At 43.6% G+C, this 27,981-nt stretch overlaps 1 protein-coding gene across 1 annotated transcript in view; it reads right to left on the bottom strand.

The window, feature by feature from the left end:
- LOC131925140 (carboxyl-terminal PDZ ligand of neuronal nitric oxide synthase protein) overlaps positions 1-27,981 on the bottom strand; it is a 294,348-nt gene that overhangs the window by 94,630 nt on the left and 171,737 nt on the right. The gene's annotated exons all lie outside the window — the stretch shown is intronic.

Here is a 27,981-nt window from a genome sequence, read left to right as displayed (position 1 = left end):
TGCCCCACACCACCATGTTTCCAGCTCACATTCGAGACCTGGACAGGCTGTTCCAACTACCAATCTGTACTGCTGCAGAATACTTGCTCAGCCTACACCCCAAGTCTTTCTATTACATTTCCCCAATCATAGCCATTTTTTATGCCTGTACGGATGCTTATTTTGGGTGGTCTAATTCATCATTCTCCTCAATGGACTTCATTCTGAGTATTCCTCCCACTTACTAAAGCCATTTTCAAGAGGCTTGATGAGCCATGCCTGTAATTCTAGCACTCAGGAGGCTGCTGAGGGAGGGTTGGCATGAGTTTGAGGCCAGCGTGGTTTACATAGTGAGCTCCGGGCTCACCTGGGCTACAGAATGAGACCTTGTCTCAAAAATACAAAAAAACAAGAACATATAAAGGCACTCCCATTTGGTCTCCCTTTTACTAACACCACATTAAAAAAAAATTATCTGGGAAGCTCTCAATCAAACATGTAAGATACAGACTAAAGTAATCAGTTACTTTAGACACAGAGACAAGACGTCTAGCTATGCCACCATCCAGTCCCAGCTAAGGGCACCCAGCTCCTTGCTTGGCTCTTGAAACTCAATTATTTCGACAGTGAGTATGTTGCTAGGAATCAAAGCAATCCGCCTCAATAGAAGGAAGAAAACACATTGAAAACCTTGCCAGCATCCAGAGCCTGACTTCCCTGGCCACGCCAAGAGATAACAATGAGATCCCAAGAGATTCTAAGCTGGGGATGTAGCTCAGGTGGAAGAGTGCTTGCCTGCCGTGCAGGAGGTGTGGTGCCACACACCTGTAATGCCAGCACTTGGGAGGTGGAGGCAGGGGCAGCAGAAGCCAAGGGTCATCCTGGGCTAGACAGCAAGTTGACGCTAGACTGGCCTTGATGTGTAAAGGCGTTTGCCAAGCAGACCTGGTGATGTGAGTTCCCCCCTGGAACCCACATAAAGGTGGAAGGAGAGAACCGATTCCATGAAGTTGTCCTCTGACCTCCATACACATGGAAACACACAAATAATAAATATAAGTATGCAAGCAAGCACATCGTTCCCTGTTGCCCACAGTCTGTCCCTTCCACCAAGATTTTGCTAATCGTCCTGTTGTTCTGCTTACAATGCTCATACCTCTTAGCTGCCTGCTTCTTAGAGACAAGGACACAGCCTTACTAACGGAGGTCATCTATCATTCTTTCTGTTATCAGCACATGCTATGGATCACAGCTGAATAATCTCTAGGTGTCAACACTATCTATCTCTCAGTCCGATGGCCACACACCCCCAGCCCCAGTCACTCTATCCTGCTAAACAACAACTTCTTCTCCTCCTCCTCCTCCTTCTTCCTCCTCCTCCTCCTCCTCCTTCCTCCTCCTCCTCCTCCTCCTCCTCCTCCTCCTCCTCCTCCTCCTCCTCCTCCTCCTCTTCTTCTTCTTCTTCTTCTTCTTCTTCTTCTTCTTCTTCTTTTCGAGACAGGGTCTCTCTGTGTTGTTTTGGTGCCTATCCTGGATCTCGCTCTGTAGACCAGGCTGGCCTCGAACTCACAGAGATCCGCCTGCCTCTGCCTCCTGAGTGCTGGGATTAAAGACGTGCGCCGCCACCACCACCCAGCTGCTAAACTGCTTCTTATCACAGGGGCCTGGAAGAAGGGCAAATCCAGGGAGCAATTACAAAGGAGACAGTAAAAGTCTGCTTCAACCAGAATCCAAAGCTAATGAAGAATAAAGGGAGAGAAGAAGCTGGTTGGGTACGGAAAGATGGGGAAGGGAGTCTGGCTTGGGACAGGATCTCAGCTTCATAACACAGGGCCCTCTAGCTCTGCAGCGTAAACACTGGTGATGGTCAGAATTGGATCTGCTTAGCAGGCACCTGGGGAATGACTCCAACACAGTTCATCCCTGGACTGCCGCATTCTGTTCAACTGCAGCCTAGATGAACTAAAATGACCTTGGGTGAGAAACCAGCGTGGTAATCTGCTGCAGTACAGCTGACTTTGGCCTTATGCCGACCAGGAGAGGTGAGGCAGCCCTAGTTCCAGACCACACCTGCGTGTACCTTCGCTTACTTGAACTTGAATAAACACACTTTCCAGCTCCACCCCTTTCTGAAAAGTCTTGAAAGTTAAGTCTGCTCGTGCAGCCACACGCATGCTAAAGAGGCATGCCAATAAACTCTGGCAGAATTTAGGGGCACAAGAGTCTAGAAAGACCCAGGGAAGGGAAAACATGCCCCACACAGGTCAGTCTCAACTGCTTTTCTGTCTTTGGTTTCCTCAAGGGTGTCACTTTCACATTTTCTTACATATTTCCTTTTCCCCCTTTTATAGCAACAAAATTATAGCAGAAATATCAGTACCTACTTCTGCTAGGTCCTGTGTCATCTCCTCTACCCTCAATTTTATTGTATTTGGGTGTGTATGTAAGGGCATGGATGCCCATACTCCCATGCATGTGGAGACCGGCAGTAAACCTCAGGTATCATTCCTCAGGAGGTAGCTGCCTTGTTTTTGAGACAAGGCCTTCCAGTTAGCCTGGAACTTGCTGATTAGGCTAGACTGGCTGGCCAGTGAACCCCAGGGATCTGCCTGGATCCATCTCCCAAGTGCTGGGATCACAAGCACATGCCATCATGCCTGAATCTTTCCCATGGGTTTTGAGGATCAAAGTCTGCCCTTATGCTTTCAAGGTCAAGTACTTTCACCCATTGAGTGTTTCCCCATCCACAACCCCAATTTTAGGTGATTAACTGCCTGCTAAGCCAAACACAAGTGCCTCCTATTTCGAGAAGAATTGACTTGTAATTGACTACATTTCTTTCTGATTTGGTCCACTTCCCTGCTGGATTCATTCTTCGGGACCAAATATCACAATTCATCACCCAAGCCTAGAAAGAGGTTCCCAGCTAGCTCCTTGCTGTGTTTCTGAATCTTACCTGTATTTTTACAGTTTGTGTTTTGAAGTCTGGGTATGTCTTTGAATATCTTCATTTTAAAAACAAAATGTGCTGGGTTTGGTGGTGCATGCCTCTAATTTCAGCACTCAGGAGAGAGGGGCAGGCCGATCTCTATGAGTTCTAAGTCATCCTGGTCTACATAAAGAGTTCCAGGCCAGCCGGAGTTACATAATGAGACCGACCCTATCTCAAGGACAAACAAGCAAAACAGAACAACAGCAAAAGAGAAAAAAAAAGCAAAAACTCCCGTAAAACCTGGGGCCACTGACATGACTCAGGGGTAGGGTGCTTGCCACCCAGCCTGGAAACCTGAGTTCTATTTCCAGAACCCACATGGTGGAAGGAGAGAATTAGACCACTTCAAGTTATTCTCTGACCTTCCCATATGCTCAGTGGCACACACACAAATGTAAAACAACAACAACAACAAAACCACAAAAGGGAACTGAAGTTTCTTACAATTGGAAAGCACTTTCTGCCTCTATCACCCTGCACACACTCCCATAACAGGGTCTGTGGGCACAATGACTATACAAAAAAGTGAGACCCTGTTTTCTCCCAGAACTCAATGACATTGTCAACACAGGTGCTTCATCTCACAGCTGGCAGAATGCTCTGGAGTGCTTCAAATGAAAAGGGACGAGAGAGGCAGGAAGCAGGCCCCTGGGTCCCACCCCAGCTGCCAGCACTACCTGCCTGCTGCCTGCTGCCTGCAAAGGCTCTGAGCTTCATCACACTCTGCATTATTCCACCTGCCTCCTGATGTCCCCATCACTGTCCACCTGCAGAATTAGAATGAAGCTTCACTTCTTCTGGGAACTCAGGACATGAAAGCAAAATGCTTAAATATTTGTCATTAAGCCATTTCTCTACAGGGCAATTACACCTCACTTAGACAGCCATGCTTTCATGCTCATTACAGGGAGAACGAATGGATTTGGAGAGGAGAGGAGGCTAGTGGAGTAGCCAGGGGAAGAAGGAAGGGAAGGAAAGGGGCTCTCAGAAACAAGTCTTCCGTTTTCCCAGACGATGCTGCTCTGACGTAGAGTGCTGCTGGGCAAGCTGGCCCGGGAGGAAGCATCTGTGTTCCTTGGGACAAGAGTCCAATCTGCTCAGGAGGTGCCAGGGGCAAAGAACAAACAAAATTGCTGGTGCCACCACTGTGGCTCAGGCCAGCACCCGAGTATATGCCAACAGGCCTGGCCCTCCACCCACTGTGGCCAGACTGCTCTGATACATTGAGCTTGCTGGCCACATTAAACCCGGAGGACCCAAGATTTGAGGGAATGAAACAATACAAAGTCCTGGAACACCAACCCCTTGGAACGTCCAAGGGAAAGTGTCTGAGGTTCATAAACAGCCTTGGGACCTTGGATTGGAACAAAGGCCATGGAACTTAGTGTGCTGTGTCAGTCAGTGAGGCCCAGGAAGGGAGACTGGCCAGGGGATGTCAAAGGAGTCAGAAAAATGCACTCAAGAAGTGACATGGACAAGAACAATAGCTAGAAGCCAGAGCTGCTTCCAGACCAGCAGCCTGGGTCCTGAGCATCTACTGACTCCCAGACCTGCCTCCTAAACCTACGTGTCTTGGTCTCAGTCCAGGTAGCTAAGGAAAGACAGGTAGTCCAAGAAGCAGAAGGTCCACAGCAGCAGGACAACTGAACCAGCTGAGGCTGACAGCCACTGAAAAAAACACCAGCACAACACTGGAAAGACAGAGAGGTCACAGAATGACTTCAGAGCCAGCAACAGGGTCAGGTCTATTATGCTCCACACACATTCATCAGTCAACTTTCACAGTAATTTGCTGCCACCCTGAAGAATCCCTGGATGACAATACTGACTCTTTTACAGATTATATTTTTTCCATTTAGTTCCTCTGTCACCCCGATGACAAATACTTTGGCCCTTCTCCTTCCTACACAAACATGAGCACATCTCTACCACAAATTGTAAGCCTCTGCAGAGATGGCTATACATAAAGGGTTTTCATGAAGGCCATTTGCATTTATTGAAAGTTTAATAACATACATAGTGATATAAAAAAAAATCCAAGTGCAGCCATGTCTACAACACCATCATTCATGATAGTCAAAAGTTGGAAATAACCTGTGTTCATGGATAGGTGAATGGATACACCAAATGTCATCCACATGTGCAGTGAATACTACTCAGTCTTAAAGTGGAGGCAGTTGTGATACGTGAAATAAGCCAGTCACAAAAGCACAAGTATTTTGTGATTATTCTTATAAAGTACCCAGGATTTTCAAATTTCTAGAAACAAATGGTAGAGGGCTTGATTCTAGGGACTGGTGTGGGAGTGATGGGGAGCTAGTATTTTATGGGTTCAATTTCAGGGAGTTTTGTTAATTTGTTTTTTTTTTAAACAAAGTCACACACACACACACACACACACACACACACACACACACACACGCGTATTCCAAGTCCACCTCAAGTTCAAAATCTTCCCGCTTCAGCTTCCTGAACACTAGAACTGAATGGTGGCAATGACGGTTGAACAACAAAACTTACCACCACACACTTTTAATTTTAAAAATAGTTAAGATGATAATTTGTTTTGGTTACATATCCTTTACCACAATTCAAAGACACAAAAGTAGATGTGAGGGTGATCTGGCTGCTACATCTGTTACCTCATGGATCACCAAGGTTGATTTGGCTAATCTGGCCAGCTAGGCAGTGCCTCTCTCCTCCCTCATCACTCTGTGTATGTCTCTCCCCGTGGCTGTGCACTCAGTTGAAGAGGATAAAGACCTTCTCCAATAGAGGAGGGTTGGTCTTCGTTCAAGGGTATACAAGTAGCTGAGCTCCCCTGCTAGAGCCTCCAAACAAGCCCTCAGAGACACAAACCTGGAAGCCTCATGTAGCAAATAGAATTCTGCTGCCAGCCAGTATACCTTAACTCCACTCACAGAAGCCTTCTGCATCCAGCATGCAAGGTAAACATCCACCCACTTCCATACAGCCATGTAATTACACCTGTTAATCACCACGCCTAGAATGCCCTTCCCACACCATCTGCAAGCCAAGTCCTCCTTATTCCTGAACTATCTGCTCAGGCTTCGCTTCGGGATGGATTTTCAGGCTGGTGCCCTTTATCACAATCCCCATTACAGCTCACACAAGCCTCTATTCACCACCCAACGTGGGTTGTTTGCTTACTTATTTCCACCAAAGGTCACACCTTCTTTGAGAGCAGGAAATATCACTTACATACATTGGTATGTGAGAACATAGCACTAAGCCCCAGGAGGGTGATAAACAAAGGTCAAATAAGTGAGCAGACACAATTAACAGTGGTTATTCACAGAACTTGAGGAAAGAGGACACTGTATACAAGGGTAAAATAGGCTCTCTAGAAGTTAACGGTCAACATGGATGCCAAACCATGCAATGAGGAATTTAGTAAGACTCAACCTAGCTAGGCTGTAATCTCAACATCTGGAGGTTGTGGTCGAAGGGTAGTGAATTTGATATTAGTCTGGGTTATAGAGGGAGTTCCAGCCCAGCCAGGGATACACAGTGTGACATTGTCTGAAAAAGCAACCAACCAACCAATGAAACAAACAGGACATGATTGTCTTTAAACGGTCTGTTCCACAGTACATTGCTGAGTGCCTGTCTATGCCCATAGTGGTCTTCTGCAAATGAAAAACTTCAGAGCTGCCATGACTGGTCAAGCAGGACCACAAGTTCAAGGCCACCATGGGGGAGGGGGACACACTAAGTCTAAGAACCTTGAGCTTCATAGGACTCAGTCGGAGTCAATGAGGAGGGCAATGGGCTTGCAGGTGAACTTCTGATGTCAAGCACACCCAGCTTCTCCCAGTCCCAGCTCCTATACATATGAAATGAGAGACAAAGGCCCTGGAGCCACTGTTCTGACACCGTTGCACAGCTCAGTGGCCTGGAGGGTTTAGCTATAGAAATCTCAGAACCACCATTGAGACTGAGACCAGAGCAGATGCTATTTCTGATGTATGGAGTCTATAAAGATTTCTGGGGAAGCTGGACAGAGGAATTGATTTTTCCTCCACCAGCTTCAACTCCAGCACAACTTACTCCAGCCACAGGCAGACAACAAAAACCATTCCCCGGACTTGAACTTTGGACTCAGTCACTACAAGGCCTTGATTTTACATTGGAGAGATTGAGTGGTTTTGATGAAGCAGAATTTTAAATGGTCTAATGAAAAGTTATCATTTCATTATTTTAAGAGGAAAAAGCTAGATCTAATAATTTCTATAATCTGCAAAATCCTTAAAAGGGTGTTAACAGAGATGTTATCTCAAGAGGATATTTCTCAGCTGGACAGTGGTGGCTCACACCTTTAATCCCAGTACTGGGGAGGCAGAGGCAGGCAGATCTCTGTGATTTCGAGGCCAGCCTCGTGTACAGAATGAGTTCTAGGACAGCCAGTGTTCTCATGACATATGGAATTGCAGTACTGTTCAGCTCTGTAAACCAAGGAGATCTGGAGCCAAGCTCTAAACTACATATTGCAAATAAACAAAACCCGCAACAACCACAAACAGGAGGAAAGATGCCGGACCTAATCTCAGAGATGCTCATTTGGGGATCTGGCTGAGAGGCCAAGGTTGCTTTTCTTCTTGTTTCTAATGTGAATGGTGGTTAGACAGGAGGACCCAACCGTGTCTAAAGGATACACTTTTCCTCTGTAAGTTTATTTGATGAGGGTTCTATATTGGATGAATGAAAATAAAGTGAATTTCATGTTAGAGCTTCCAGTGATGAAAGTTTTCAGGTGCAGATTGGTCAATTGAGCACTGTTGCACTGGTCCTCCATGTCTGGCCAGCTGACAGCAGAACCAGGTAACTGCCTCAGACAGAAAGAGACGGTGAACAGATTTGAAACTTTGCTGTTGTCTTCTCAATTCACAAGTCAAAGACTTCTGCGAAAAAGACTTCTGTCATTTCTAAAGGCCCCTGGGCCTGTGCCAAGCCCCACCATTTTCACAGAACCCATGATCTAGGCTGATTGCAAAACTTTCTGATTGCCAGGGATAGTGGCACATAACTCTAATCCTAGTTATGGTGGGCCGAGGGAGGAGAATTACAAGTTCAAGGTCATCTTAGGTAACAGCAAATTTAAGCAAGCTTGAGTGTCATAGTAAGACCTTGTCTCAAAAAACACAAGGACCATGAAGCTGGGTGTGGTGGTACACAGCTATGATCCCAGCAATTGGGAAGCAGAGGAAGAAGGATTCCTTCAAGTTGGAGTCCAGTCTGTACAGTCTCAGTCTTAAAAACGTAACAAACAATAACCAAAGGCTAGAGGTATAGATCAGTGGTAGAGCACCACGTTCAAGCCCTTGGGTTTCATCCTGAGCAGAAGGGGTAAAAAATAAAGAAAAGAAAAAAAAAAGGAATGAAAATGAAAAATACAAAATATGTTGACTATCTAGGGGAACTCCAATCTAGCCCACTGATGCAGGCAAGAGATCTGAACAGTCATTGCTGTCCCCAGGGGACTCGTGTATTCCAGCTACAGGATTCATCACACTATCATAGGGCTCCCCCCCCCCCCCCCCCGACGTGCCGCAATGGCTCCTAGAGACTTCATTTCAGCCATGACAGGTTCGGGTGGCTTTTAGATGACCCTTCTTAGAGCCATTTCAGATGATCGCTCAAGGCCTGCCCGCAGCTGTCTTCAGTTAGTCCAGAGGGCTCCCCTCCCTTTGCCTGTGACATCAAGTGTGCTTGTATGACCAGGCTTACAGGCAGACCTCTCACTCTCACCACCACAAGGTGAGCAACACAGGGGACCCAGCTGGCCATGGACTGAGATCTCTAAGACCCTGGGCCCAAACCAGCCTTTCTTTCTTTAAGGTGTCTCTGTCAGAGGCTTTTATCCTACTGATGAGAAACTCACAGACCTAAGCATGCATAGAAACAATAAAAAGTTGCCTTACCATAAAGCAATGTGTCTGGCTCACATGCACACTATTTTTTCTAAAAATATATTTGTTATTGCAACAGTTAAAACACAGATTCTTAAGAAAGGACCATTGTGATTTGCCATCATCCATTTTCTAAACTGAAAGTTGCTAAAACCACGACTACTACACTGGAAGCGAATCCTGCTGAATAGTAGGTGGTCAAGTTGTGCACATGCATGTGTACACACACACACACACACACACACACACAGAGTCTCGTACCATTTGCATGCCTGTATGTTTGACCTTATCAAAAAAGTTTTTAGAGGAAACCTACGTTTGAAATATTTGGATTTACAAATGATGACCAAAGGTTTTTTTTTTTTAATTATTTATTTTTATTTTATGTACATTGGTGCTTTGCCTGCACATATGTTTGTATGAGGGCATCAGGTCCCCTGGAACAGGAGTTACAGACAGTTGTGAGCTGCCATGTGGGTGCTGGGAATTGAACCCCGGGTCCTCTGGAAGAGCAGCCAGTGCTCTTAACTACTGAGCCATCTCTCCAGCCCTTTGACCAAGGTTTTTATCACACAGATGAAGAAGCTGGCATCCAGGGCTGGTAAAAGACTTCCCTCCAGGTTCCTCTATAGAAAATCCAAGACTGCTGTGAAATGTCTTTCTGTATGCTGTGAATATGTGTTGCTCTGATTGGTTAATAAATAAAGCTGCATTGGCCTACGGCAGGGCAGGATGGAGCCAGGCGGGAAAATCCAAGAGAGATAGTGAAAGAAAAAAGAAGAGTAAGGGGAGGCACCAAACCACCGTCCAAGGAACAATATGTAATGGGACACAGGTAAAGCCACAGAACGCACGGTGATATATAGATTAATAGTTATGGGTTGAGTTAAGTTATAAGAGCTTCCTAGTAAGAAGCCTGAGCCATAGGCCATTTAATTTGCAATTAATATTAAGCCTCTGAATGATTATTTTTATAAGCAGCTGCAGGACCGTGGGGCCAGTTGGGACCAGAGAAACTTACAGCTACACAAGCCTGGAACTCACATCTCTTGACTCTTAGTTTTGTGATTTTTATGTTGCCTGAACATCTGTACTTTTCACTGGCCCCATGTCATTGCTCCAGGAAAGAAAATTATTCATTAACATCTCCATTCATTCAGTGCATGTTTAATGAGGTCTTTGATGTGTACACAACCCTATCTTAAAACAGGAAGCAAGAAGAGGAAGAGGAACTCTTTGGAAAATACAGAGCCAGGGGCATTTCCAGGGTCATGGTGGGAACATGCCACATCCTCCCCACTAGTTCTTCCCACTCTAACAACACAGCCCTGCCCTCATTTCGTCTGCTGCTTCCTACCCTCTTCAACACTCAGGAACACATGTCAATAACCTGGGGAAAGTACGGATACTAACAAGGTCAGAAAAAACACAGTGAAAGGACCTTCTGAATGTAGACGGCTTCCAGGCAGGAAGCAGACAAGTTCATTGCTGTCTGAAAGACTGAGAAGGTGGAGAAGTTCGTCCAAACACAGATGTTTTGTGGGTAGGAGGCCTTTTCACGGCGTCAAGAGACCAGAATGATGGAAGAGGGCAAATTAAACAGGCCCACAGAGGAAAGGCAGTGGCAGCCTGGAGCACAGGCAATTTTGGGCTGTGTACTCAGGGGAACTCCAGAGTGGCAGCTGCTCCCTATAGAGAAGAGACAAGACATGCTCTGGAATACAGACATTGCTTTTTTTTTTTTTTCCTGGCTGGGAGCATGTTGACAGGTCATGGGGAGCTGAACAACCATCCCAAATGATTGAGGGCCTGACGGGCTGATTTATGAAGCAAGATAAGTACCAGCGCTAAAAATAATGCATTGCTTCCAGGTTGCCTTCCCTTCTAGCAACTCCCACAGCCCGTTAGAAACAGGGACAGGCATCCCCATTCCAGGGGTTGGCCCCATGATCCACTGCAGATACCCTAAAACCACAAAGATTGAAGCTCCTTATATAAAACAGTGCAATATACACACATCCTCTTATATATTTTAAATCATCTTCAGTGACTTACAGTTCATTGTTCAATGTAAATGCTATGAAACAGTTGCTGTACTCCTTTGTTTAGGGGCTAACAGGGGAAAAAGTGTGTACATGTTCAGGACAGACGTTGAGTGGTTTTTCCTGTGGTTGTGTGGCTCAGCAGTAGGGAAAGCCCAGTACATTAGAGTTCTTTCTTTCAGTAAAATCAGAGACAGAGGACAATCTAAAAATGTAACACAATTATCTCAACTCTACCCAATTCTACCATTCTCCTCTGACTCTCCTTTAACTAGTTCATAGAGTGTATCACACAAGTAGGAAGGAGAGATAGCAAACTTGTCTTTCAGAAGTGGAAAAGGCATAACACTGCTCACAGGGATGACTCAGAGCTACACATTCACACAGCAGACAGAAGAAAACTTCCCCAAGAGTTAGGAGAGTCACAATGCCTTCCTTAAGGAAAAAAACAGTTACGAGGCAAATGATGGAACTTTCTGTCTCTAAGGTTTGATTCTCCTCTCTCTATGAAAGGCATGTTTTATGGCCTTCAGCACTTCTCAGTGTCCACCACACACACCCCACACTCATGAAGTTAAATGGAAAAACTTTCATGAAGTTCTTTGACAATGCCACACTGAACCTAATGTGAATTTCGTAACAAGCATTTTTATTGCTTTGTGCAACCCTGACAAGCCCTCCAACCTCTCTGGGTATCATTTACCCTTTTGAGCAGTGAGTGCAGTGGTTTAGATTGTATCTGAGAAGCTTCCTGGAGAATACAAACTTCAGAAACCTTGAAGGAAGGGTAGAATGGGCACATTTAAGGAAATGAAGATAAATGTACAGAAACAAAGAAACGAAGGAGTTTGGTGACATCGGGTGGACCTTAGAAGCAAGGGACAAAGATGGAGAAGAAAAGGGGTGCAGGTATAGAAGAAATGTGACATGGGGCTTTGTGCTGTAAGTAGGAGGGAATCTTATGCTTCAAGGCTTTTTAAAGAGTGAAAACTAGAGAGACAGATGTTGAACGTGATCTTGGCACCAACACTGAGAATTCAGAAGGAAAGACACTGGAAATAAGAAATTCAGGAATAAGCAGGAACATGTATCAAATGTTGGGTTATATGAATTTCTTATATCTGCATGAGATCACGTTATAGGCTGAGATGCAGCATGAGGAAATGGTCTCTAAATTCTATGCCTGGAAAAAGTAGCAATGCATTCAATGAAGACAGCCCACGAGAGTACAAAGGATGTCCTATGCATCTTGCACCAGAGAACCAGGTAATAAGAGTCAGAGGAAATCTTTAGAGGCCAGCCAGTCATTCACTGGGACCCCTTTCAAAGCCCTTCTCAAGCCCTTGAAACATTGACTCTCCTCTACAACTGAAGGTAAGAAAGAGGTAAGAGAGTAGGTTGTGTGCATCTCCTCGGACGTAGAGAGTTCCAGGCATGAGGCAGGTGCAGAAACATAGGAGGAAGAACGGAGGCCTCCGTCGGTGAACACCAAGGGCAGAGAGGAAGACAGGATGAAGGATGGATTATTAGGAGATGCTGAAGAAAGGGGAAGACAATAATAAAATCAGAACTGACCCAGCACACCTTTAATCCCAGCACTCAGGAGGCAGAGGCAGGCAGATCTCTGTGAGTTCAAGGCCAGCCTGGTCTACAAAGTAAGCTCCAGGACAGCCAGGGATACACAGAGAAACCCTGTTTTGAAATAAATAATAAACAAACAAACAAACAGATAAATAAGTGAAGTCAGAACTAGGAAAGATGTTAGAAGTCAACAGAGCTGTCATTCAGCCTGTAACAGAACAATGGAATCTCTGAAAAGCAGTTGTCCCAATGCTACTGAAATCTGCCTCCACCACCCCAAGTATCTACGCAATTCTTTAAAGTTGTGTTTCACAACTTTTGAGGTCCTTATGACTCTCTAGGGGTCCTTATTAAATTATAAGCTCTGTAGGTTTGAGGGGGAATCCCTCAATTTCTAACAAGGTTCCAAACACATTGGGACACTGTAAGAACCAGCTTTGAGTAGCAAGGCTCTAGAGCTGTTGGCTGCTACCATTCTATGATATCAGGCATTAGAATGTGTCAATATTCCAAGTGATATAAACATACAACACAACCTATTTCTCAGAAAGAGCCAAAGATCAAACTCTAGTACACACATGATAAAACTCATACAGCTCTGACACATAAAAGACAGAGATGGAGCACCCACATCACAAGTTCTCAGAGCAGAGGCTTCTTCCAAAGCCTAAGATCCACCTACTGTCTGTAGGTGGCAATAGTCCTTAGGGCTCAAAGGGACAAGAGTTCTCAAGGCAGGTTGAACACTGGAACTGCACGGGAAACGTAAAATGCTGGCATCTGGAATCACTCCCAAACATTCTGATTGAATTGGTTTATACAACATAGCTCGGGTGCTGAGGCAGATATTTAACTTCCAACATGATTTTAATATGCAGCTGAGTCTGAGGATCATTAGAGATGAAAATGACAGCAGACCATAGGAACCAAGAAGTAAGAAGTCATCCAGTCACTCCACAGTCTTTGTCTCTCCTCATCTTCACAGGGGATGCAATGCACTGTATAAAACCTCCATTCCATCTTTCCCTTCAGCCCCTCAGCTAGGTGGCTCCAAGCTTAGATCAGATTTTACATCTTCCAAATTCTTATGACAACCCATGGTCCTGGGTAAGAAGGTGCCCGGATGTTTGGGTAGGAAAAACAGCAGTATCCTTTGTTTTCTATGGGGGGCATAGAGGAGGTGAGTGTACATGTTCCTGTGGGTGTGTGCACAGAGTATCCAAGTGTGTGTCCATGCATGTGTATGCGAAATGTGGAATCCAGAAGCCAACATCAGGTATTTTCCTTCATTTCCCTACCTTATTTTCTTTAAAATAGATCTTTTACTGAACCTGCAGCTCACTGAGTCTACTAGGCTGGCTGGCCAATGAACCCTGAGGATCCACCTATTTGCTGGCTCTGTTGCCCCCAGCTATCCATGTGGGTGCTGGGATCCAAACTGAGATCCTCCTTCTTATACAGCAAATGCTCCTTAGCTCTAAGACTGAGGTATTTATTTATTTATTTATTATGTATACAGAAGAGGGTGCCAGATCTCATTACAGATGGTTGTGAGCCACCATGTGGGTGCTGGGAATTGAACTCAAGACCTAACCTCTGAGCCATCTCTCCAGCCCCAAGACTGAGTTTTAACCACAGCAAAGTGTCTATTCTAACTCATGCCTGGTACCAGCCACAACCAGTCAACAAGTTTTTTTTTCTAATGAAGATGTTATTTTATGCTTTGAGGGCCATTTTTTTTCTCTTGTGACTATGTAACTCTGCCATAGAAACATGTAAGTAACAACAATTACAGGTAAATGAATGTGGCCATGTACCAATAAAATTGTATTTATAGAAATGGACAGTGGGTCAGATTTGATCTGTGAGCCATTGTTTGACCACCTGTGATTTTAGCATTCAGAAAGTTGAGGCAGAGGGACCACAAGTTTGAGGTCAGAGTGGGCAATAATATAAGACTCTGTTTCAATTAATTTTTAAATGTTTATCATGGAATGAAATGGAAACTGTGTAGTTTAGTTTCATGATACAGTATAACTAAAGAAAATTACAAGTGAACTAGTGAACATGTAAAAATTTTAATGAAAGGATAGAACTATTGATATAAGCATTAGAAAGCATAAATATATCTCAAAGACATTATGCTGCTTTATAGAAGTCAGTCTCAATAGATCACACTCTGTATGATTCTGGCTGTCTGACATTCTCCAAAGGACATAACCACAGTGAAAGAAAGATCAGCGTGGGGCTGGAGTGGCAACTCAGTGGTTAAAAGCACTTACTGCTCTTGCAGAGGACCAGAGCTTGGCTCCTAGCACTCCCGTGGTGGCTTTTAGCCATCCATAACTCTACTTCCCGGGGACATGATGCCTTCTTCTCACCTCCATGGGCATCACATTGCACATGAATGCTTGCAGGCCAAATACTCTGACACATAAAAATAAACATATAACTCTTTAAATTTGAGACTTGAAGACTTACGAAAACAAAACTAAACTAAACAATTATCAGCAGTTGCTAAGCCCTAGGGGAAGGAAAAGGATATGACTCCCAAGTGACAGCACCAGGGGCATTTTAAGGATGATGGAATATTCTGTAGTCTGCCAGTGGGGGCGGTTACACAACTCAAAGATTAAAATTTCCAAAACTATAGCCATAGAATCAATTTTACTGTGTTAGTTTCAAAAACAAAGTGAAAATTAGGCTGGGCCACATCGGAATAGGGAGCACCTCCCAAGTTCTCCTTGTTCTTCAGGAAGGTCCCAGACCACCAATCCTAGCACAGGCTGAAAAGCACCCTGCCCTCCACAGCAGAAACTAGAGTGACAGTTCTGGACTTGCTGCCTCCAAGGTCAAGGTCAGGGTCAGCAGAGTCTCCCTAAGGAGAACATCACAGTGACTGAAGAAGCTAGGGGGAGGTTCCCTGACACTGGGTCCCCTCCAGCACATATGCAGTCAGTCCCTGTAGTGACAAGATCACTGAGGAGGGGCCACAGCACATTGAGGGTCATCAAAACACTCTGCTATGATTACTGCATTCATTACTGTGGGAAGCCATTGAACCCTTATGGAGCTACACTATTATCTCAAGGAGCTGCAGTCAGATCTGGACATGTCTCTAGAGGCCCCAAGGCTCTGTCTAAAGAATTCTCCCATCTTCGTGTATGCAAGTAATTGTCCAGTCTAGTTTTCCTAGGCAGGTGCCTCACCCACCTCAGTTCTGTTCATAGCCACACTGGACAGACTGTCTACTTGGTTTCTGAACATCTCCGCCTCCTCGCTGAGTGCATATCAAACAAGCTCTTAGAGGGATACAGCTCAGACACACGGGCACACTAAATAATGGATGCGTGTCTTGGCAGACAACGGAAGGAAGGTCTTCAGGGTTGTAGCTGATGAAGTCATCAGGCAATCACAGGTTAGAGAGGAAGGGGACAATCTGGTGTGTTCAGTCCTTCCTCACACCATCTCCCCCATCAGCTGCCTCTGTGTATGTTTCTCCCACCTAGACATTATGTATCTGTGCTCCATTCTGTGGAGCGCAGAAGAAGATCATGGGATCTATGAGCTGGAGAGCATTCTGGAACACACAATGAAGAACCATCTTCCTGTTCTCCACACACCAGAAAGGGGGAAAGCAGCTTTTCCGGGCACAGAGTTTTGTGTCCCTTCAAATTCCTATGTTTACAGCCTAGTTTCAAGAAGGTGGGAAGTTTGGAATATAACCGGGTTAAGACTGGGTGTGGGGAGAGGGGGCTCCTAAGGATGGGATTGGTGTCCTCTTAAGAATTTGACTAAGGAGCTGAGTGAAGTAGTACATGTTTGTGATCCTATTCCATCACTTGGGAGGGGATGTTTGTGAAGAGGAGGGGAAAGGAAAGGAGCGGGGAGGGGCAGAAGGAGGAGGAGGAGGGCTAGGCTGAGGAAAAGCCATGCGAGGTAATGAATGCTGCAAGAAAGTGGCCACCTGCCAGAGGGCCCTCACCCGAATCAACTATGCTGGCTCCCAAAAGACTTCCTGGCCCCAGGCTATGAGAAATAAACGCCTGCTATTTGGACAACCCTGCCTATCATGTTCTTTTATCGAGCCCAAGCTGATTAAGACAGAATTGGTGGAGGAAATTATAAAAGTTACCAGTAGGAGAGGCGAGAGAGATGGCCTGCTCAAGATAACGGATGCCGAGCTGAGGTCAGGCCCTGGCAACCAGCACCAACAGGACTGAATTGGTCTCTCCCATTCAAAGGCCACCTATTCTCCCTCACTCTACCATAATACCACCGTAACTCTCACATAATTTAGCCATTGAACCCAATGATCTTTTATAAATATCGGGGCACTATCATAACTATTATCCTCCTCATTATCGTCTAGTACTCAGCAACTCGGCCCTTGGTTTCTCCCCATCAGTTATTCCAGCCACGCAAAATTGATTTTCAGTGTGAGAAAGAAGCCACTCTTCCCTCACTGCACCCCTGGGAAGATTCCACGGATCGTGCTGGATATCAGCAGAAGGGCTACCTCCTCCCCATCTTAATCTTCCTAAAACATTACATCTCAGGACCTGACTGAAAATGATTCACGGCACCCCATGCCTTAACAAAGTGATCCAAAGGGATACTAAACACGACCGCCAGACTCAAAGCAGTTTTCTCTGTCTCACCAAGTAGCTCCCCACAATGTGCGGCTTCTATGTTGCGTCCTGTGTGTGATGAGAGGACCTCAGAGACCAGCTGGTGCTGAGACCCCAGCACAGATACCTAGCTCCGCATCTTACTTCTTAACCAAAGCTGTAGTCCTAGCATGTATATGCAGGTACCCCACGTAATATTTTGTTGAACAAAGCCTTTGACTTTAAAAATGAAATATAAAAATCACTGATTTGCTGCAATGGTTCAAAGGCGCTATTGTGTTCTGTCTGTCCTGAGGGTACTTAATTTTTTCCATGTCTAAACTTGGACTTAGCAATTACAACTCTAAAATTCCTACTCAGTCCCTAGTCCATCTAAATATGCTACAGTTCTATTTCAAATAAGACCTCCTTGGACTATCACAGCCTGAAAGAATAGTAGCAATTAGTACTTAGGGAGCTAGCTTTACAATAATTACATATATATTATATTTTAATACAATTTTATATAAATAATATCTATAACATATATATATATACACACTTCCTGCTCTTAACACAATTCTTTCTTTTCCTTGCAACCAGAATATTAGCTCTTTAAAAGTAGACATGTAAGTTCTTTGAAGGTAGATGTTATGTAAGGTCAGCCTCTTGTCCTCTTTAGTGCCTATTCATAGAATTTTCAACCAAGTACAAGGACTTCCTCTGACATTGTAGACGGCTGGCCGGGGCTGCTGTGTCAAGAATGTGAAGAAGCAAAGATGGAGCCAGGAAGTATTACAGAGTCCAGCTCCTCCCAGTGGGACAGGAAAGGCATTCAAGAACTATAAACCCAGGCTTGCTAGCATTACCCATACCTAAAGAAAGGAAGACCCCAGGCCGGTGAGTCTGTGGGTAGCCCCTTGGCTAGCTGCCATTTAATGTGAAGAGGGACACAGTTTTCCAAAAGCAACCCAGTGTTCCCTTCTGTTTATTTTTAGCACACGTGTCTACTCTAAAGAATATATATAAAATCTCAGCATTGGTGGACCTGTGCATTTGATCAGCGGTGGCTGCTTAGTGGCCCCCGGACTCCACGGCCAATGCCATGGTTTTCCATCTACAGACCACAACTCGGCCCGTGGAGCCCACTTCTCTTTCCCTAACGACTTTTAGGTAATGGGGCTACTGTGTGGATGGCAGGTAAATGGTTCTCTTCCCTACTTTTTCAAAAGAAAATTGAAAAAGGAAGAAGGATAGTAGTGACAGCTCTTTGGAAATTACCTCTAACGGGTAACTTATTTTGTAGCAATCAGAACACTCTGAGCCCAAATCAAAGATCTTCTATGACTAAGTTCCATAATAGTATATCATTTAACAATTTATTGGTGTGGAATAATTATGCCAAAAGAAAAACAACTTTCCCCCAGGCTAAAAGAAGCTCAATTTCTATTGCTTTTCCCCCAGATTTTTAAAAATGTATAATTAGAAAGATACTCAGTTGTAACCAATTACATTTAGATCACAGCTTAAAAGTAAGCACTTAAAAAAAAAACCTGATTGTGTTTGTCCATTTCTTAAAATGTTGAAAATCACTTCTAGAAGGGACCCTCATTTCATGTCTCCTTATCTCTTAACTGCCTCTCCAGTCACTACAGAGCATAAAGGCAAATCCAATTTAAACACAGAGATCTTACATCTGATAATAAACAGCGCATTCAAGGACCTGTAAGGGGCATTGACCTTGAGAAACTGGCTACAAGGTGGCTCACACTTCTCAAACTCAATGAACTTAGCAGAACAGGCATCCCTAACCCCACTCTGCTTCTCTAGATATACCAAAGCCTCTTCTAAGCCAGAAAGGGAGACAGCTAACAAGAAATGCTCTAACACACCAGCAAGGAAAAGAAACCATCTCCACGTGCCTTTTGCCTGAAAGCACCTTGGGCACCTTGGGTGCTCCTTTCCATTTGGAAGTAGAAATTTGGTAACAGGAAACATTTTTTTCCCATGATCCCCATGACAGCCCCCAACCCATCCCTTACAGGTACACCTTTTCCCTTGTTCCACTTTGGTATTCAATTAGTCAGATACTGGGCTTCTCAGATGGACCCAAATTGGCTCCTGGTTTATATTTCTATCCTACTCTTTAGCTGATTTCTTCTTTAGAAGAATGTAGCCATTCTCCTGACTTCATTTTTAGTTCGGCCCTCATGGTTTCCATCCATTTCTGAGCATTCTCGGATTCATTTACAATGTCCTTTCTTGTTTTAGGATGCAGTGTCTTCTTAACATTGATTTTGTTGTCGCCGCCTCCCCGGTTCCTTTGGTGACTCCTGCTGTCTGCTTTCTTTAGCTTATATATGCAATGTCTGTAATATACAGATATTATGTGTATATGCAGATAGTTAATATCTATGTATATACAGATTTATTTACCTATATACACACACATACATGTCTGTGTTTCCTTAAATACGTTACTTCATGGAGTTTAGCTGCTGATCCATATTTACAAAGATGAATGGTGAAAGGCAAGTATTTTCAAACACTATGGGGAGATACTTGTTGCCTAGAAGATCTTGCTGATAACCAGGCTTCACTGTAAAGTAACCAGAAGACAAACTAGGCTTTTATTTGTAGAAACCCCCATAGATAAAGATCTGGGACTGTTCAGTTCCTCCAGACATGGGGCAGGGGGACCTTCGCTGTCAATATTCTAGAAACACAGGAGAGGTTGAGGGTTTGCCAGTTCAATGTGAACACTCTTCGCTCGGGCACCTCGGCCCTGCCTTCTACATCAACAGGTACCTCCGCACCTAGAGCCATACCAGACCTCCCAGCATCACTCACCTTTCTTGCAATCAACACCTCTTCCTGCAGACCTCGGGCTGCAGAAGTTGCCTCTGTTCCAGTGAGGCCACCAGCATCATCTGCCCCTGCACTCTGTCTTTCAAACGGTCATGAAAATCTCCTGATTGACCCCTTCTCCTCCCATTTTCTTGGTCCTACTGGTCATTTCAGTGGTGTTTCAGAGACAGAGAGGATAAACACACACAGCCAACCCACCAGGTTAGCTGACCTTCCCTAACACTGCTGAGGCCCTCTGGGAAAATGCATAATGACCTATACCAGTCTTAGAGACGCTACAATTCTGACACTGATGTTTTCTTCTCACGTCAGTCATTCAGGGGCAGGACCAGTCGTGATGCAGGGAGACCAGTCTGGTGTTACTGCTGAAGTCCAGTGATCTGAAATGCCTGGGTAAGTGGAGATGCACAGAAACAGCTGAATTTAAGAACTAGTCCAGAAGTAAGGACCAACAGTACCTGTGCCGGATTAGATATGCACAGAAACAAGAAGATGGAACCAAGAGGGAGGTCTTGGGGTGTGAACAATTGCCTAGGAGTGACACAATAGAACTAGACTTACCAGGAAGACAGAGGGCTTGGTTTTGGGTCAAGCCTGGTGGTGCTTGTTCAGAACGCTGACACTTGAGAGACTGATGAAAGAAGATCTCAAGTTCAAGGCCAGTCAGGGCTACACAGTGAGACACTGTCTCAAAAAAACCCAAAACAGTTTGATTTTGGCACAACAATTTTGAGATGCCTCTGAGAAATCTAAGAGATGTTACACAGGAAGTGGGTTATATAATTAGAGTTTGGAGTCAAGAAAGAGAGCTAAGCCAGAAATACAATTTCTAGAAGTCTGTGGAAAGTTGCAAATGATCTGAGATTGGGCAGAGTGGTTTTAAAAAGAGAGAAAATGATACAAATAATGTCTAGATACCAACAAGCTGACACGATCCTCTGCAAAACAACAGGAAAATGGTATTTTGTACATGTGCATAGCTGATTACCCCTCCTATGATTTGAATATGTCTCCTAAAACTTAACATGTCAGAAACTTAATCCCCAGTAGAGCCGTGGAGGTGGAGCCTAATGGGATATGTGTGGGTCGCACTGGCATTCAATGGGTTAACGCCAACATAAAGGGGTTCTCTTGTTCTCTTGTGCCTCCACTGTGAAGAAACAGCAAGAAGCCCTCCCTCAGATGCCAGAACCTTGATCTTGGACGTCCCTGACTCCAGAACTGTGAGAAATACGTTTCTCTTCTTTACCCAATCTGCGGCATTCTGTTTCAGCAGCACAATACATTCTAAGGCAACCCAAAAATTTAATACAGTTCTCTCTCATGGGAGGGACGGCCAAAGGAGGTAAAATCAGGATGGTGTGATGGGCAGGGAAAGTTAAAAAAAAAATTAAAGAGGCAATCAAAATCCATGCTAGCAATCTAATCCCGAGAAGCCAAAAAAGACAACCGACAAACACCCTGAGTGTCTGGAGAGAATGGAGCAGGGATAACTATTTTATCAAGATTTACCACGGCAAAAGGATGCAGCTCAAAGTCCATTTAAGATGAAAAAGGCAAGAAATGGAAGATGAACACATAGGAAAAGCAAATAAGAAGCTTAGTAATGGTGAGTTTATTTAAAGGTCTCAATAAATGGTTTAGATGGTTAGATACAATTTTTATGTTGTATTTAAAATTACTGGTACCTTTGGGTCTCAGGCACTTACAATGCTTTGTAGTTAACTGGCACCCAGTAAATTATTTTGGATAGGATAATAACTGTTAAGTAGAAACAAAAGCATCCTAAACTATTGTACATAATTTGTAATTAAAAGGAGCTATACATTCCTAGACAATCAGATGGCCTATTTTTCCTCCATAAAAATGTAAGTTAATCTAAATATGATTCTGTGTTCCCTGTTCTCTCATTCTGTAAATTAGCAGAAACTCTCTCACCAGAATATTAGACTATTACCATGATAAAAGTTCTTCTCCTTAAAAAAAAAAAAGTCCATTCAAAGAGGTGCTGGTCTGTGACATAATCCACTACCAAGCAACTTAATAGGAGAGCTATGACGGCCTCCAGCACCTGGGAATGGAGCTGATTTCAGGGTCACTCCCTCTTCTCAATAAAATGGAAAATACCCCGGCCATAGGTTTAATCCTCCTGTAGTTTATATTTTTCATGCTTCTCTTACCCATGAGTGACATTTCAATTTGAAGGACAAAAAGGAAGGAAGACCTTAGGAATCAACACAGGTGTCACAGTCCCCAAAGGAGAGGAATTTATACTTCCTGCTTTACCTTATATACCCTTTCCCAACTAGAACTTTATCAGACAAGCAAGCCTCTCTTGACTCCATGGCCACTGTGACCACACACACACACACACACACACACACACACACACACACACACACAAAGAGACAGAGAGAGACACACACATTCGTCTTGTCAGATGCATATCAACATGAACCCCCCTCACAAGACAGTGAATGGCCTCTAGTCTTCATTTATAATTCAACTTCAACCCCCAAACCCTGGGTTGCAATGGTCAGTCTACTGTCTTTCCCCAGCCTAGGCTTACAACTGGACTATTTCTATCAGAAAGCAAGATCTGAGGACATAATGTCTGCTTTCTTCATTCAGGTCACCTGCCACATAATTGATAACAAGTTTTTGTTGAACAGCTGGTATATTTCTAACAAATTGAATCGTCTGTTCTGCTGTAGAAAGTCAGAAGGAGGACTATTGTAAAATACCACCACAGAGCTACTGGTTCAAAACAATGCAAGTGTAGTCTCTTTCTATTCTGAAGGCTGGAGGATAAAGTAGTCATTATATGGGGAGATATTCTTCTGGGGAACCCTAGGGAGAATTCACTCATCTTCTTGGCTCTTTTAGCCCCTAGGACATGCCTGTATTCTTTGGCTCCCAGCTCCTTCCTTCATCACAAAAGCCAGCAAGCACAGTTTCTAGATCTGCATCTGTCGTGACAGTGCCGTATGTCTCTCTGACCTCATCATTCTAAGGACCTTCCTGATTAACTTGAGCCCACCTGGATAATCAATGCTAGCCCCATCACAAGAGTCTTAATCCCACCTTCAAAGTCCCTGATGCCATGCACACATGGCAACAAATACCAGGGCATATCTGGGGTAAGGAGAGCATGACAGATAACAAAATATTCCAATTAAGCGAGTATTAATTTTGAAAGCCAGGACTGATGTCTAAAGGAAGACATTCTATTACCTGGAAATTGTAGTTATATAGAATGCCGCATTATCTGGTGCCAATTGAATACGGTATTTATTCTGTTTATCAGGGGTTCATTTCCATCAAGTATTCTTGACCTTATGTAACCAAATGCATGTCAACCCTCAAAGGAGTCACTTTAGAAATGTAATAAATTCTAATTAAACAATGATTAGTTAAAACTTGGAAGAAATCTCCCCTTAAGAAGGTATTTGAGCCGGGCGGTGGTGGCTCACGCCTTTAATCCCAGCACTCGGGAGGCAGAGCCAGGCGGATCTCTGTGAGTTTGAGGCCAGCCTGGGCTACCAAGTGAGTTCCAGGAAAAGGCGCAAAGCTACACAGAGAAACCCTGTCTCGAAAAACCAAAAAAAAAAAAAAAAAAAAAGAAGGTATTTGAAAACAATTTATAATCAACTGATAGCGGCGTCATTGCTTCATAACCACACCTCAGCTTTTTTTTTTTTAACTAGACTAGCAATAAAGCAAACTGATCAAGACAGGTAATCATTGATTTAATTCAAAATGAACTTTTACCCATTCCCACAAAAAATACAAATATTATCTGCCCCAGTTATAATTCAAAGAGTGAGCTACAAAATCTAGATGTTAAGAACAGGGGGATCCAGTTCTAAAAGGGAAATGTCAAAAGAAGGGCACAGTCACTGCAGCTTCCGTGAACAGTAACACACTCCTTAGAAAGATGTGATGGATGCCGTTCAACATTGACTCTGCCTCTGACCAAACGGTCTCCACTTACGTGTATCATCCATCAAATTTCACTTATATGTACAGAAATACAAATTCAGGCAAGTCAAATTAGATGATATCTACTTATATTAATTCCTACAGATGTCCTGTATTTACAAAGCTCCCATCTGTATTGATGCTGATGTCATATGGCAGGTGTTTCTGAATACCATGACAAACAAACATGGATTTGTCCTCCATTCTTCCCACAGATGTTAGGGACATGACTTCACAGGTTTCAGGTCCCTACCGTGCAGATCTGGGAACTCGGATGATCTACTGGGATGTGGGATGCATTTCTCAATCACACACATGGCTTCACAAATACACACTCCACATGAACTGCCCAGAATCACTCTACAAATCTTCTAGTTGTACATATCTCAAGCTTCTGACAGCAACTTCATAGGTAAAGCCGGGCTCTATCACTGGCTTGATATATGGCACTCTTGGTGGTCACTAAAGCCCCATTCATAGCCATGACATCATTGTTTCCATAGAAACAACATCACCACATTTTCAAAGGAGAAGGAACCAGAAGGGATTCTCAGAGAAGACAAAACCCGAACAATTGAACTGGAATAAGTAAGCTATTGCTAACGTGCTCTTTTGAGGGTGTCTTAGTTTCTTGGGAGAAAAACTGTAGATTTTAAAGCATTATAAATAACTAGAAATTGCAACTGCAAAATTTCTTTCTGTAATAAAATTTGTTGTACCTTGAATAAGTCAGATTTATATTAAAAATTTACACTTCTTAAAATAAAACTCATAATTCTCCAATGCCAATGAATGCTTGAGTACTTTTTAAAAACGTTAAATGTTTTAATGTCCCTTTTGACTTTGTATATATGCTGTGGATTGAATATAACTGAAGGAATATTTTAGTGAATTGTTGGCAGTTCAACTAAGAACTAACCTCATATACAGTTAAATTCTATAAAAACAGGTAAAAACAGAATCCCAATCACAAATACTGAATAATAGAACTAGGTTTATGAAGTTTCATACACAGGTTGGCAAACTTAAAGTATTATATAAACTTTGAACAAAACATTTTCTAAAGTAATCACAATGACTGACAAATTCATGGAAAAGGGAGGCAGACACCAGCCACATCCTTGGATTGTCTATTCAAACATAAGAGCATTTGTCCATATTGTTAGAAATAGACTGCTGAGTTTAGAGAGGGAACCCAGCTCATCCTTTCAAGTGTTTAGAATTAACAGTCTGATTTACAACTCCAAAAGCATCTTAGGAATGCCTTTCTAAACGTGGGATAGTCTTTTAACAGCGTGGAAATATTGCTCAAACCAGTCACCCAAAAGCAATTTAACTCAGAAAAGACAAGAGTGCAGTTGGGGTGTGGCCACAGGGAAAATGTCAGATGATAAAAATCACAGCCAGACACCTCTCAATCTATCAGAGACCCCCTTTCCTTGTTGATATCAGCAACGGTGAGGCTAAACTTTACCACAAAAGTTCCGGGTAAGGGTTCTGTGTTATGCAGAACTGTCGAATGTATACATAAAATCAACCATCACAGTTATTAACAGAAACAGGAAGACATCATTCCACATCCATGAACCTTCATGACACCTTCTGCCAATCCCAAGATTATGTCTACATATGTACATCTAGTATTTAAAGATAACTCCTCAAAAGACCCTGTTGTGCAACAGTTTCTTCCAAGATTAAAACATTCCATCTTGCAAGAAGATCCTTAAGCATCAAGGTAAACAATTCAAAATAGCTTCAGAAAGTGCCTGACACTGACCAGATTTACTAGGCCCATCATTGCCAGAGTAAGCAATAAAAGCAGAGAGTCCCTCTCAGAGGATATGAAGCTGAGCTGTAAAGAAGACTCTCAGAGGAGAAAAACTACAAAGACAACTCTGAGACAAGACCAGCTGCCCGGAAGAAGCAGAAACCAGCCAAGCTACCTGGAAGAGGTTTAGACCAACTGAGGCACCTGGAAAGGACACTCTCCAACCTGTTGAGCTGCCTGAAGACTGTGCAGTGTGCTCCAGGTTCCCAGTTTTTTGAGCTGTCACCCAGGCTGGGGTAGGCTTTGGTGATTCAGCTGTCTTTGAGTCATTTCTGTTCCCAGAAGTAACCCCTCACCCATATTCCTGTAAGTAATCCCAATAAAACTCACTGGCTCAACCAATTTGGATTTTGGTGGTATCTGTACTTCAGGCTGTCATGGGATCCTCATTTGGGGTGAGTAGGTGTGTGCACTGCATCTCCCTAGGAAAAGTTTTGTCACACAACAGACTCATATACTTATCTCACTGGTAGACTGTTTGGTGAGCACTCTTAACTTCCCTAAAAACGCATATATAATGGGGAAACAATGGCAGACAGCATGGAATGAACATGATGCTCAGAACATCATCCAAATTCCACAACAGGTCAGGTAGAAACGGTACCATGATGGATGTACATGTCAAGGGCTTGGCCGTGAGAATACACAAACACCTGGAGCTTGAAGCTGGGCTAAGGGAGGTTAAGACACACAGGACCACAAGACAGCACTGTGTTGCCATCGTAAATAGAGATACAAGAAGAGAACAAAGAGAAGTAGTGGTGGCTTCCCTAGAAGTCAAAGATGACAGGTAAGAAGGGTGGTTAGAGCCATACATCCCATTCATATTTGTAGTGTGGGACCCATGGGTAAGGACGCTGCCTATAAAACAAAAATGCATACAATTATAAAGACACAGTTCCTGTTCTCACAAAGCTGAGAGACATTCTATTGTTATAAAGACTGTGATGACATAGGATTACTAGCTGTTTGCCAGGAACAGAAGAAGAGTTTGAAGGCTGGAGAGGACTGGGAAGTGAGAATATGCATAGAGAAAGCTCTAGATATCCACACAGTAGTAAAGAAATGCTCACAGCAAAATCCCAGAGGAAGCCACAGGGGAGTTGCTTGCTCAAAATTTAGCCATGAAACACTTTATAGACAATCGGAGAAAAACAAAACAAGGTAATAAATCTGACATGCCTGATTAAAAGGCAGGAAATACACTCTTAGAGATTTGGATTAAAAAGAGAAATGGCTGTGGTAATGAAGAAAATCTGGAAAGATGAAGATTAAGTTGAATCCAGCAATATCAGGCGACAGTCATGGTGATCCATGGCACAAGGGTGGCTACCCAGACCTCAAGATGCTAACTGTGCTGTGGATGGCCACTATGCCTGAAGGAGGTACTGTCTTCATAGATATGTGCCAGACTTGAGCCTGGTTTTCTGTCTCCTTCTGAGCTATTTCTAGCAGTACTCAGAAAAATGACATACAGACAGCATCAGAGAAGCCCACGGTCTTCCACTGTACCTCCAACATGCCAAATCCTTGGCCTTAGGCAAGCTCACATGCTAAGATACCCTTCCAGCCAGGTGTGGAGGGGCAAACACCTACAATCTTTGCATTTGAGAGGCTGAAATAGGAGGATCCAAATTCAAGGCCAGCCTGGGCTACACAGTGAGTTCCAGACTAGCCTAGAACACACAGATAGACCCTGTCTATAATTAATAAATAACTTAATTAATAATCAATCAAATCTCCAACCAAAAGGTTATGATCCACTTATCATGAATTTAAGTGACTGGCTGTGTATTAGATTAGAATTTGAATGCTCTTTAGGCTCATCCATCTTTCTATACTTTTATTTTCTCTCCATTAGCCCTTTTACCTGTAACAGATTTATTCTCTGATTTATTCTTAGGAAAAGGCTGGACAAAAGCCAGTTTCTTCCAGAAATAATAAGTAGGAAGAAGAAAAGGCCTTTAGCACCCAGGAGACAGAGCTAGGAAGACCATAATTTCAAGACTAGCCTGGGCTACCTGGAAGGGCTAGCTCCAAAATGAAGAGGCAGAGGGTGGAGATTGCCCCAAATGTGATAGAAGCTTTTGAAGTGTTAAGTGACTGGAGGATTTCAGTTCATCTTAAAGATGTGACTAATTAAGGAGAGACACATTCATAAGCAACTATG

Source organism: Peromyscus eremicus, chromosome 15, assembly GCF_949786415.1.
Source record: "Peromyscus eremicus chromosome 15, PerEre_H2_v1, whole genome shotgun sequence".
In the NCBI taxonomy this organism is placed as follows: domain Eukaryota; kingdom Metazoa; phylum Chordata; class Mammalia; order Rodentia; family Cricetidae; genus Peromyscus; species Peromyscus eremicus.
The sequence above is the reverse complement of the archived record's forward strand: the minus strand, read 5'-3'. Positions and strand labels throughout refer to the sequence as shown.